This window comes from Ammospiza nelsoni, chromosome 7, assembly GCF_027579445.1.
Source record: "Ammospiza nelsoni isolate bAmmNel1 chromosome 7, bAmmNel1.pri, whole genome shotgun sequence".
Lineage (NCBI taxonomy): Eukaryota > Metazoa > Chordata > Aves > Passeriformes > Passerellidae > Ammospiza > Ammospiza nelsoni.
In genome coordinates, this window is record NC_080639.1 from 821,291 (window position 1) to 833,853 (window position 12,563).

Here is a 12,563-nt window from a genome sequence, read left to right on the forward strand (position 1 = left end):
ACAATTGAAGGACTTGGTGACTTGGAGCTTTTCCAAGGCATCTCTCCTTCAAATAGCCACAAATTCAGTCAAAGATATGGAGCAGAGACCCCCAACAGTGCCCAAGCTGGCCTGGGTGGAGGAGGAGGAAGAAGGCCCTGGAGCTGCCCCATCACAGGAGACCGAGGAGGTGGTGCCATTCCAGCCACCGCAGGAGGGTGAGTGGCAGAGCCTGACTGTGGGACTGGTGCCTGCAGCCAGCTTGGCCCCATGCCATGCCATGCCATGCCATGCCATGCCATGCCATGCCATGCCATGCCATTCCCTGCGGACATGCCGAAGGACAGGACGGAAGAGGGGCCGGGCAGACACCCTGCAGGGGCCGTGCTCCATTCCCTGGGCCATCCCGGGGCTCTCCCTGCCTGGGCAGCGCAGGGCTGGGCTGTGTTCTCCGGCCTCTCCCACAGCCCCTCAGCTCTGGCTGCGCTCGCTCTTTGCCAGATGGAGCCCTGGAGCGCACACAAGAGCAGGAATCCAGCCGTGGCCGCTTCCGCAGCACAGCGCAGGTACCTGCAGCCACCCCCACCGGGGCTGGGCCTGCTGCCCTGTCCCTGCTCAGCCCAGCACCGTGTGTGCAGCACTCCATGCAACACCCCCGGCTACCTGCCCTTCTCCTACAGTTTGTCTGCAAATTCATCAAGAGAATGCAGGAGGAAGAGACCCTGGCCATGGGCACTGGGCTCAGACCCTACTCTCCCATCTTCCAAACCAAGAGCAGCGCTGCCCTCCTGTCTATGCTTGTAGAGGAAGATTTTTACTATCCAAACCAAGTAAGCAGCCTGTGGCCAGGGTTTGGTCCTCCCAGGAATTGCTTGGCCTCTCAAGCCACGCATGCTGGTTGCTGTGAGCCTTTGGGGCCACATGGCAGTGAGTGGGCCGGGAAGGGAAGCACTCCTCTGGGGAAGCTGGGAACATTGCTCCCTCTGGCAGCTTCCCAAGTCTCCCTGTGCCTTCTCCAGGTGCCTGCCATGGTGAGGTTCATCCACCAGTGGATCATGGCCAATGATTGTGATGAGCACAGGCTGGACGAGGCCCTGCTGGATCTCGCTGAAGCACAGCCACATGACGCAGTGATGACGCTCCTGCGTGTGGCCCCGTCCTGTGACGGGTATGGGGCCCACCTGCCCACAGGGCTCAGGCCCCCCCAGCCCATCACCCTGTACAGCCTGGCCCACGTGTCTGACCAACAGACACTTCCAGGCCCCTCTGGCTGCTGCCTTTCCCAGCCCTGGCACGTCAGCCCCTGAGCCTGCTGCCATGCTCCCTCCCTGCCCCTCAGGCCTCTGTCCCCACAGGACTGGGCTGCCTGGCTGCTGCTGGCCAGGGCCAGTGGCCAGAGGCAGAACTGGCAGCCAGCTCAGCTCCCCCCGGGGCTGTGTCTGAGATGCCCCTGAGACAGAGCTCTGACCCCACAGAGCTGCCATGGCCATGTGGAAGACCATCATGGGCTCAGCCAGGACTGCAAAGCTGGCACAGCTGATCCTCCTGGATGTGCTGGGGAGCTGGCCAGAGCACAGCACGTGCACCTCTGATGGGGATGAAACCGGTGTCTTTGCCCTGGCTGTGAGTTTCTGCAACTGGCCTTTGCTGGCCCCTCCAGCAGCTCTCCATCCTCCTTCCCCCACTGCATCTGCCTGCCTCAGGCGCTGCCCTGAAACCGTGTCCAGGGGCAGCTTCAGGCCCACCAGGCCCCGTGCTCCCCCTGCCTCTCTGCCGGCCTCTCCCTGCCACGCTCGGGCCCTGCCACACAGACACCTCGGCACTGAGCGCTGTCTCGGGGGGCTTTGTCCCTTGCAGGCAACCGTGGTGATGTGGAAGATCCTCCAGGTGCCCTGTCTGCCACGGATATTAAAGGTGTATTTCCCCTGCCTCTTTGTGCATCTGCTATTCCAAGTGTTCTTCAGCACTCTGGATATGCCAGAGGAGGTCGATACATTCTGGAAGGCATGCCAGGAAGAGCACGGCCTTGCCACCAGCCCCAACAGGTGCTCCACCCCACTCCTCCTGTCCCTGCCACGTGGCTTGCCAAGGAGCCAGTGCTGCCAGTGTGACCTGGGCTTTGCTGTGCTCACAGGTTTGCAGTGCAGACCCTGAAGTCCCTGCTCTGCCGTCTCCGCTGTGAGGATGTGGTGGTGGCAATAGAACGCATGTGTGGCTGGGACACGCTGCTCTCTGTTGACACCCACCACTATGCTGTGGCTCTGCTGGCCAGGTGAGACCCCCTTCTCCCCACTGCCTCTGGCATTTGTGCTCTCTGCCCAGGTGTCTCATTCAGTCCCCGTGGTCATGGGCCAGAGGGCCTTGTCACTGAGGGATGGCCAAGCACACAGGAAAAAGCTCAGAGAGAAGGGTGCCCATGAGCAACCAAGTCCCAAATGGCCCAGGTCACCTTGCTGGAAAGGTGGTGGGGAAAGATGAGAACTCTGTGAGTCACTCCTGGGAGAGGTTTGCCCCACTGGCTCAGGCTCTTGTTTCCTTTTTCCTCTTGTCAGAATCATTTGCCATTCAGCCATGCACTTTTGTACCGGGATTGCATTGTACCTGCTTGCCATGCTCAGAGAAGAGATGCCATACTGGGATTTCCCTGCCCTGGCATTCCTTGTGGAGGTGAGCCTCAAGGCCAGCGCTGCCTGGCTGAGCTGCCTCCCAGCTCTCTGCCCTCTCGTAGGCACAGCTGCCAGGACGGTGCCCGTGCCCCTTGCTGCTCCGGGCTCCTGCCGGCCGGCTCCCTGTCACTGCCCTGTGCCTTGCAGGTCCTCGAGTGCCTGGACTTGAGGGAATGCAGTGACAGTGTTCTGGAGCTCATGGCACAGAACCTGCAGAGCGAGAACACGGAGAGGCGTCACTTGGCGCTCAGAGGCCTCGTAGTGCTGGGCAAGAATCCCTTGATGGTGAGAAGGGGGCAGTGGCTGAAGCCGTGCAGGCAGCGTGGGAGTGGGCAACGCAGTTGCTTGGCCTTGCCTGGGCTTCGGGTGCTGGGGCAGCTGCTCCCAGCTCTCCTGCCTCCTGGTTCAGCTGCCCCAGTGCTTCGGGACAGGCCTTTGGCCTCTGGGCCCTGCGGCAGCAGGGTGGCCTTTCACAACCTTGTGTTCCACACAGGCTGAAAAAATGCGGAGCCTGACTGAAAGTCTTGTGGAGCTCCTGCAGGAAAATGATAGCGACATGATCAGGATGACCATTCTTCTACTCAGATACTTGCTCCTGGATAATGGTGCCCCAATACCCACCCCCATCGCCCTGCAGCTGGCTGAGGCGCTCCTGCCACTCTTTGACCATGTAAGGCTCTGTGCCCACAGCCACGGCCACTGGCTGCTGCCCGGACACTTGGTGCCCTGTGGAGATGCAGGCCTGTGCCCTGGGGGGCCTGAAGCAGCTGATGCTGAGGTCTTTTGCCCTTCCTTTCATACAGGATGATAGCCAGGTGCAGCTGAGCTCCATGTCTGTCTTTCAAGAGATGCTGGACTCATTAACCAATGATGGAAGAAAGGCCCTGAAGTCTCACGTGCACCAGAGCTTGCTCCCTCTCTACTTCCACTGCCATGATGAGAATCAGACTGTTGCTCAGGTGAGGACTTGTGGCCGGCTGCTGTACCCCTGGGAAGGGGCTGGGCTGCCTCCTGCCCTGGCACCTTGCGGGCCGCAGCCTCCTCCAGGCTGTGGCACTGGGATGCTCCTGTGCCATGGACTGTGGGCCATCTGTGCCTCTGTGCTCTGCTCTCCAGGCCTCCTGTGTAGTGCTGCATTCTGCAGCCAGATTCCTGAAGAGAAGGAATCTCGAACAAATGCCAGAGGTGGATCAGACATGGAGGTTCGGCGAGAGCCTGGTAAGAGGAGCCAAGAATCCTCAGCCTGGAGAAGGCCCCTGAGGGCGGTGCTCAGTGTGCGGGCCGGGCAGCTGTGCCCCTGCCCGCTGCTGCAGCCAGAGGCCCCGCGGGCTCTTCTCCAGGCTCCCGTGGGCCCGAGCCGGGTCCCCACGGAGCCCCGGCCCGGTGGGGCTGCGGGCCGGCACTGCGGCTCCCCGGGCAGCAGCCGGCCCTCTGCCCCCTGCCCTCGGGAGCCCTTGGCCAGCGGCTGCTGGCCGCGCCTCCGGGCTGTGCGGCATGGGGAGGCCGGGGCTGGGCGCAGGCAGCGCCCGGCCCAGGGGCTGAGCCCGCGCCAACCCTTCCCTCCTGCCGCTCTCTGCAGCTGGCAGAGGACAGGAGCAGAGCGGCCGAGCACCTGCGCCGGGCCCTGCACTACCTGCGGAGCCCACAGGAGCGCCTGCGAGAGGCGGCCGTCAGGTTCATGGGTGAGCCACGAGCCCGGGCTGCCCTTCCCCTCCCCGGCCCGGCCCGCCGCAGCTCGGCCCCAGCCCCGCCTGCTGCCCCGGCAGCGCCAGCCGGGCCCGGCGCCGTGGAGCCCCGCCTGGCCTGGGCATTGCTGCTGCCGCCCTCTGGCAGCCGTGCCCTGGGGCGGCAGCGTGCGGCAAGGGCCGGGCTGAGCCCTGCCGGGCCAGCAGCCCGTGCGGCCACAGCGCCGGCAGCACCGCTGGCAGGGAGCTGTGCCGCTGGGGCCGTGACAGGCTCTGTGTTCACAGGCATGGCAGGGCGGCACCTGAGGGGGCGGCAGCAAGAGCTGCAGCTGATCTGCACTGGTGAGTGAGGGCAGCGGGCTGACAGCAGGGGCTGCCAGGGGGAGAGCTGGAAGCCCTGCCCCGGCTGTGGAGGGCTCAGCTCCCGTGGGCAGAGCACACTGACATTTCAGGGCCACGTGGGCCATTGGTGGCCAGCAGCTTCAGGCTGATCCCCTTGCTCCCTGCTCCCTCCTGGCCATGGCAAGAGCCGGCTGGGATGGCCCTTGCAGGGTGCTCTCCTTGGCTCCCCTCCGATGTGGCACCTGACCTTGGCTCTGTTCCTCTCTCTTGCAGCTCTCGAACCCCTGACGGAGGACATGAGCAGTGCCATGTCAGAGCTGGCATTTCAAACACTGCATGTCCTCCGAGCAACAGCGAGTGGGCGATACTCCATCTTCCAGAGGCTGCACGATCAGCTGCGCAGGGCATGGATCACTCGGCCTCGTCTGTGGCGACTCGGCTGGCTGCACTGCTGGAGTTCTGAGGAGAGCTGATCCGGGAGGCTCTCTTTGCTGGGGCAACCTGCGCCAGCGGAGATTTTCCTTTTCTTTAAGATTTTTTCTTTCCTTCCCTTGCATTTTTTATCCTTTGTATAGATAAATATAGAATGTGTTATAATAGAGATCAGTAAGAAAAATATAGAATGTGTTATAATATACAGACTCTAAGGAGATTTCTTTGCTGCCTAGGGTCCACAGGGCATAGGGGAGGAGGGGAAAAGGTGCTTGTGCTCAGCCAACTGCCCAGGCGTGCAGTGCTGCAGGGGAAATGGCCAGAAGCCCCTTGGCCTTTGGTGGTTCTGCTGAAGCCTTTGTGCTGCCCACAGAGCGGCTGGGCAGGGGCCAGAGCTGCAGGGATCCCTGTCAGAGCGGAGCCTGGAGATGGCCACAAGCCCTGTGCCAGGCAGGAAGCGCCATCCGTGTCCTCCTGCCCGTGTGCTGCTGGCTGGTTTGCTGAGGGCTCCCAGGTGCCTCTGGATGGGGCTGCTCTGGAGCTGCTGTGGGGCTGTGGCGCTGCTGCCGGGCAGCTTGGCCGGGCTGGGGCAGCCCCTGAGGGGATGGGGCCACAAAGGGATGCGGTGCTGCGGAAGCCCTGACAGGATGAGGCAGTGGGAAGGAACAAGGGGCATGTGTGAGAGACTGGGTGGCAGGAAGCTCCAAGGGGGCAGGAGGCCCCTGAGGAGCCAGGGTGCTGGGAACCCCTGAGGAATTGTGTGTCAGAGGGCACAAGCAGCCCCCAGGCAGCCGCCTTGTCCCTGGCACCCGGCTGCTCTGGCGCTTCCCCAGAGCGTCTCCCAGGCCTGCGGCAGAAGCCCTCGAGGCCGGGCCTCAGCAGGAGGGTGGGGGCACCCCTGAGGTGCCCAGGCTGGGCTGGCTGGGCACAGGGACGGCACGGGGCTGCTGCCAGGGCACGGCCACTGGGTGCTGCCAATAAGGGGCCGGGGGCAGAGGCAGGGCTGGCGGCCATCCCGGGCCCTGGCGGCTGCCCAGGCCACGGTGCCGTGACCGAGGCCCCCCTGACCCAGAGCTCTGGGCCCGCAGAGCTGCTGCCACCATAGGGAAGGCGGCCGCGTCTCCTCCAGCAGGGCTGCGGAGTGGCTGCTGCCCCGGCGGCTCTGGGCCCCACAGAAACAGCAACAGAGCGGGCTCAGCAACAGCAGCACCCCGAACGGCGGCACCTGCTTGGCCAGGCGTCCGCACCCACCGGGATGCCAGACGGGGAGAGCCCAGGGGCACAATGACCCCTGCTTTGGCAAAAGGCTCAGCAGAGTTGGCCACAATGGCTCTCTCTTGACTTGCCATCCTCACTGCAACGCTTGGCTGCTTCAGCTGCTGCCTGTGCCCCTGAATGACTTCCATGGCAGAGCCTGAGGGCAGACTCGCCTCCCACAGGCGGCGTCCCAAGGCAGCGGCATTGGTGCCAGGGGCAGAGAGACACTCTGATGGGGCACCAGCCCTGCCATGCACCTGCCCTCCCTCTCCTCTGTGCAGGCACCTTAAAGACACATGCATCAGCTCTGAAACGAAATCCTGGACTTGCCTGGAACAAAAGAGGTGCTGGGGAAAGCCTGGCACTTCCATGGGTCACTTTTCCTCTCCACTTCGGGAGTCACAGAATGCAAGAACACTTTGCGTTGCAAAGTATCACAAAGATACTTTGCGGTTCCCACCACCACCCTGCCGTGGGCACAGGTGCTGTGCAGGCACAGCTGTCACTAGAACTGGAAGAACACTTTTCCATGTTTACCTTTTCCTCCCCTGGATTTCAAGCTAACATGAAAAATTCAGCTGGTTACAGCTGAATTATGCAGCTCACAGGATCTGGATTCTCCACTGGGCCATGGTATGTCCATTCAGCCTTTGTTAGACCATCCAGATGGAGCTCAGCCCTGTGCAGCCCAGGCACAGGCAGCAGGCTGCTCCATTTCAGCATGCCAAAGTCTTTGGGGCTTCCTGTGCACCCTGAGACTCCTGAATCCTGTGGAGACTGAAAGCCTGGTCAGAGAAAACGCCAGATAAACTTTCCCAGAAATGGTTCTAGCAAGTTTTGAGAAGGCGGAGAGAAAGAATGAAAACAATCTTGCAGCTGGAGTTTGAAACAGTTGTTTTCTCATCAGATGGTTTACCAAAGGGTGGTCCCTAATAAATCAACAGGTGACAGGTTAAGAGCCAATCAGCTTCTGGGTGAACAATGTTGGTTATAAGTATCGGGAGATTGTAATAAAGGAAGCATTTATGCCATCTTAAAATGCATGCAGTGTGTCACTTGTTTATCTGTGCCATACTCAACAGTGTCACAAATCCATTCTTGAATTCCCTGTTAGCTCTGTGCAGCACATTAGAACACAGGAATCGCCTCTTTGGCTTATTCTTGCGTTTGTTGCTCTTGCCTAAAGTAGTCATAAGGAGTATATTCCAATGTAAAAATTATAGCTGAACACCAGGGAATTTTTCTGTATTGTTTAAAACTAAACCCTTGTGTGACTGTTCAGAGACTCCGAAATCCAATGTAAAAACGACAGCTTTGATATTGAAGAATCCCAGAAATGGCAGGGCTGGCAGCCTCAAAAACGTTGACATGTGATTCATCTGGCCAAGGATCTGAATGCTAATGCAGAAATTACAAAACTGTTACAAGTAGTTTTCATTGGCACCCCCACTTAAATGGCAGCAGCACACTTCCAAGGGACAGGGTATGACACTGGGGACAGTGTTTGGCACTTAATGGCTTCAGATCTGGGAGAAAAATGTTTTGCCCGGCTTTACCCAGGAGTTCAGGTATTCCCAGGGCTTTGATGGACTGGTCACTGCAGGTAGCTTTCACTAAATGCAAAAGGATGGAACACCAGAACTTCTGGAGAAGGTGCCCTAGGGATAGGGAGAAATCCTCTAAAACGGCCAGCAGGCTCTGGAAAGCACTAAATAAAAAATCAAAACGAGATGTAGCCCTGTGACTTTTCAGGCACAACTCTTTGGGTCTGGAGGAAGTAACTGCCTTGCATCAGCTACCACACAGCTAGAAGGGCAGCAACTGGAGCGTTGAACATCGCAGACTGGGCTAGTGTTTTTCCCAGAAGAACTGACAGAAGATCACATGAAACATGACAGTGCCTCTGTGCAATCAAATCGTCCAGGGAAACTCAGCAGCTGATGGTGTTGTGGTGCTACTGCCAATCCCTTCCATGAAAAAATCCTTTCAGGACTGACTAACAGCTTCTGCCCTCTGACAGAGACCAAGTGCTGCCAGCAGTTGCTCCAGGTGCTCCGGCCATCAGCCCCTGCAGGAAGGAGCACAGCCCCCAATGCACGTGGGCTTTGGCTCCCTGTGGCACAGAAGCCCCCGGGGGCACAGGTCTCTGGGGCAGGAGACGGGCACCAGCGCTGCCAGGGCTCGGGGGGTGGCAGCTCTGCTTGGGCAGGGACTCTGCCCCAGCTGCTGATGTCAGCGCTGCCCGGGCCCCAGGGCTCAAGCAGCATTGGTGCCCGGGCCCACACGTTCCTTGTGCGAGTCACACCCGCGGGTTTAGGATGGCCACGGGCCGGGACGTGTCCCAAGGAGGCCGTGCCAGCGTCCCTGGAAGGGCCCGTGCCCTTCCCAGCGCGGCTGCGTCGGCAGCCCTGGGGGCTCCTTCTGCTGCCCTGAGCCCGCAGAGCAGGGCAGCGTTTGCTGATGCTCTGAGCCCTTCCTAACGATCCTGTGGGGCTGCCTTAGACACCTGGGGCCAGGCATTCCTTCCAGCCTGGGCCACTTTGGCTGGGATGCGGGTGGCCCCAGGGAGGGCGGCAGTGTGTGCAAGGGCCCTTGGTGACACGCTGCCGCACAGTCATTGTGACATGGAACGGCTGCACAAGGGCCCTTTGTGACACGTGGTGACAAAGGAGCTGGCGGTGACAGGAGCAGGCCACAGTGCTCGGAGCACGCGACGGGACAGGACGGGACAGAGCGGTGCCGTGAGGAGCCCCCGCACAGCGCGCTCGTTCGTGTCCTACCTGGAGCTTTTCCGAGGCATTGTTCCTGCAGCTGAGCTCGAGGCCAGACCACAGGACTTGCTGACCTGTGGTCTCCCCAAGGTTTTTCTTCTGCAGGTGCCCTCGAGTCCAGATCACAGTCCTTGACAGGAGTCTCCTGCCCTTGTGGCAGGAGCCCTTGAGAGCGAGTGCAGGACTTGCTGTCCTGCAGCCTTCCTGAGGCTTCCCACTTGAAGGGGACTTCCAGGCACAATTGAAGGACTTGGTGACTTGCAGCTTTTCCAAGGCATCTCTCCTTCAAATAGCCACAAATTCAGTCAAAGATATGGAGCAGAGACCCCCAACAGTGCCCAAGCTGGCCTGGGTGGAGGAGGAGGAAGAAGGCCCTGGAGCTGCCCCATCACAGGAGACCGAGGAGGTGGTGCCATTCCAGCCACCGCAGGAGGGTGAGTGGCAGAGCCTGACTGTGGGACTGGTGCCTGCAGCCAGCTTGGCCCCATGCCATGCCATGCCATGCCATGCCATGCCATGCCATGCCATGCCATGCCATGCCATGCCATTCCCTGCGGACATGCCGAAGGACAGGACGGAAGAGGGGCCGGGCAGACACCCTGCAGGGGCCGTGCTCCATTCCCTGGGCCATCCCGGGGCTCTCCCTGCCTGGGCAGCGCAGGGCTGGGCTGTGTTCTCCGGCCTCTCCCACAGCCCCTCAGCTCTGGCTGCGCTCGCTCTTTGCCAGATGGAGCCCTGGAGCGCACACAAGAGCAGGAATCCAGCCGTGGCCGCTTCCGCAGCACAGCGCAGGTACCTGCAGCCACCCCCACCGGGGCTGGGCCTGCTGTCCCTGCTCAGCCCAGCACCGTGTGTGCAGCACTCCATGCAACACCCCCGGCTACCTGCCCTTCTCCTACAGTTTGTCTGCAAATTCATCAAGAGAATGCAGGAGGAAGAGACCCTGGCCATGGGCACTGGGCTCAGACCCTACTCTCCCATCTTCCAAACCAAGAGCAGCGCTGCCCTCCTGTCTATGCTTGTAGAGGAAGATTTTTACTATCCAAACCAAGTAAGCAGCCTGTGGCCAGGGTTTGGTCCTCCCAGGAATTGCTTGGCCTCTCAAGCCACGCATGCTGGTTGCTGTGAGCCTTTGGGGCCACATGGCAGTGAGTGGGCCGGGAAGGGAAGCACTCCTCTGGGGAAGCTGGGAACATTGCTCCCTCTGGCAGCTTCCCAAGTCTCCCTGTGCCTTCTCCAGGTGCCTGCCATGGTGAGGTTCATCCACCAGTGGATCATGGCCAATGATTGTGATGAGCACAGGCTGGACGAGGCCCTGCTGGATCTCGCTGAAGCACAGCCACATGACGCAGTGATGACGCTCCTGCGTGTGGCCCCGTCCTGTGACGGGTATGGGGCCCACCTGCCCACAGGGCTCAGGCCCCCCCAGCCCATCACCCTGTACAGCCTGGCCCACGTGTCTGACCAACAGACACTTCCAGGCCCCTCTGGCTGCTGCCTTTCCCAGCCCTGGCACGTCAGCCCCTGAGCCTGCTGCCATGCTCCCTCCCTGCCCCTCAGGCCTCTGTCCCCACAGGACTGGGCTGCCTGGCTGCTGCTGGCCAGGGCCAGTGGCCAGAGGCAGAACTGGCAGCCAGCTCAGCTCCCCCCGGGGCTGTGTCTGAGATGCCCCTGAGACAGAGCTCTGACCCCACAGAGCTGCCATGGCCATGTGGAAGACCATCATGGGCTCAGCCAGGACTGCAAAGCTGGCACAGCTGATCCTCCTGGATGTGCTGGGGAGCTGGCCAGAGCACAGCACGTGCACCTCTGATGGGGATGAAACCGGTGTCTTTGCCCTGGCTGTGAGTTTCTGCAACTGGCCTTTGCTGGCCCCTCCAGCAGCTCTCCATCCTCCTTCCCCCACTGCATCTGCCTGCCTCAGGCGCTGCCCTGAAACCGTGCCCAGGGGCAGCTTCAGGCCCACCAGGCCCCGTGCTCCCCCTGCCTCTCTGCCGGCCTCTCCCTGCCACGCTCGGGCCCTGCCACACAGACACCTCGGCACTGAGCGCTGTCTCGGGGGGCTTTGTCCCTTGCAGGCAACCGTGGTGATGTGGAAGATCCTCCAGGTGCCCTGTCTGCCACGGATATTAAAGGTGTATTTCCCCTGCCTCTTTGTGCATCTGCTATTCCAAGTGTTCTTCAGCACTCTGGATATGCCAGAGGAGGTCGATACATTCTGGAAGGCATGCCAGGAAGAGCACGGCCTTGCCACCAGCCCCAACAGGTGCTCCACCCCACTCCTCCTGTCCCTGCCACGTGGCTTGCCAAGGAGCCAGTGCTGCCAGTGTGACCTGGGCTTTGCTGTGCTCACAGGTTTGCAGTGCAGACCCTGAAGTCCCTGCTCTGCCGTCTCCGCTGTGAGGATGTGGTGGTGGCAATAGAACGCATGTGTGGCTGGGACACGCTGCTCTCTGTTGACACCCACCACTATGCTGTGGCTCTGCTGGCCAGGTGAGACCCCCTTCTCCCCACTGCCTCTGGCATTTGTGCTCTCTGCCCAGGTGTCTCATTCAGTCCCCGTGGTCATGGGCCAGAGGGCCTTGTCACTGAGGGATGGCCAAGCACACAGGAAAAAGCTCAGAGAGAAGGGTGCCCATGAGCAACCAAGTCCCAAATGGCCCAGGTCACCTTGCTGGAAAGGTGGTGGGGAAAGATGAGAACTCTGTGAGTCACTCCTGGGAGAGGTTTGCCCCACTGGCTCAGGGTCTTGTTTCCTTTTTCCTCTTGTCAGAATCATTTGCCATTCAGCCATGCACTTTTGTACCGGGATTGCATTGTACCTGCTTGCCATGCTCAGAGAAGAGATGCCATACTGGGATTTCCCTGCCCTGGCATTCCTTGTGGAGGTGAGCCTCAAGGCCAGCGCTGCCTGGCTGAGCTGCCTCCCAGCTCTCTGCCCTCTCGTAGGCACAGCTGCCAGGACGGTGCCCGTGCCCCTTGCTGCTCCGGGCTCCTGCCGGCCGGCTCCCTGTCACTGCCCTGTGCCTTGCAGGTCCTCGAGTGCCTGGACTTGAGGGAATGCAGTGACAGTGTTCTGGAGCTCATGGCACAGAACCTGCAGAGCGAGAACATGGAGAGGCGTCACTTGGCGCTCAGAGGCCTCGTAGTGCTGGGCAAGAATCCCTTGATGGTGAGAAGGGGGCAGTGGCTGAAGCCGTGCAGGCAGCGTGGGAGTGGGCAACGCAGTTGCTTGGCCTTGCCTGGGCTTCGGGTGCTGGGGCAGCTGCTCCCAGCTCTCCTGCCTCCTGGTTCAGCTGCCCCAGTGCTTCGGGACAGGCCTTTGGCCTCTGGGCCCTGCGGCAGCAGGGTGGCCTTTCACAACCTTGTGTTCCACACAGGCTGAAAAAATGCGGAGCCTGACTGAAAGTCTTGTGGAGCTCCTGCAGGAA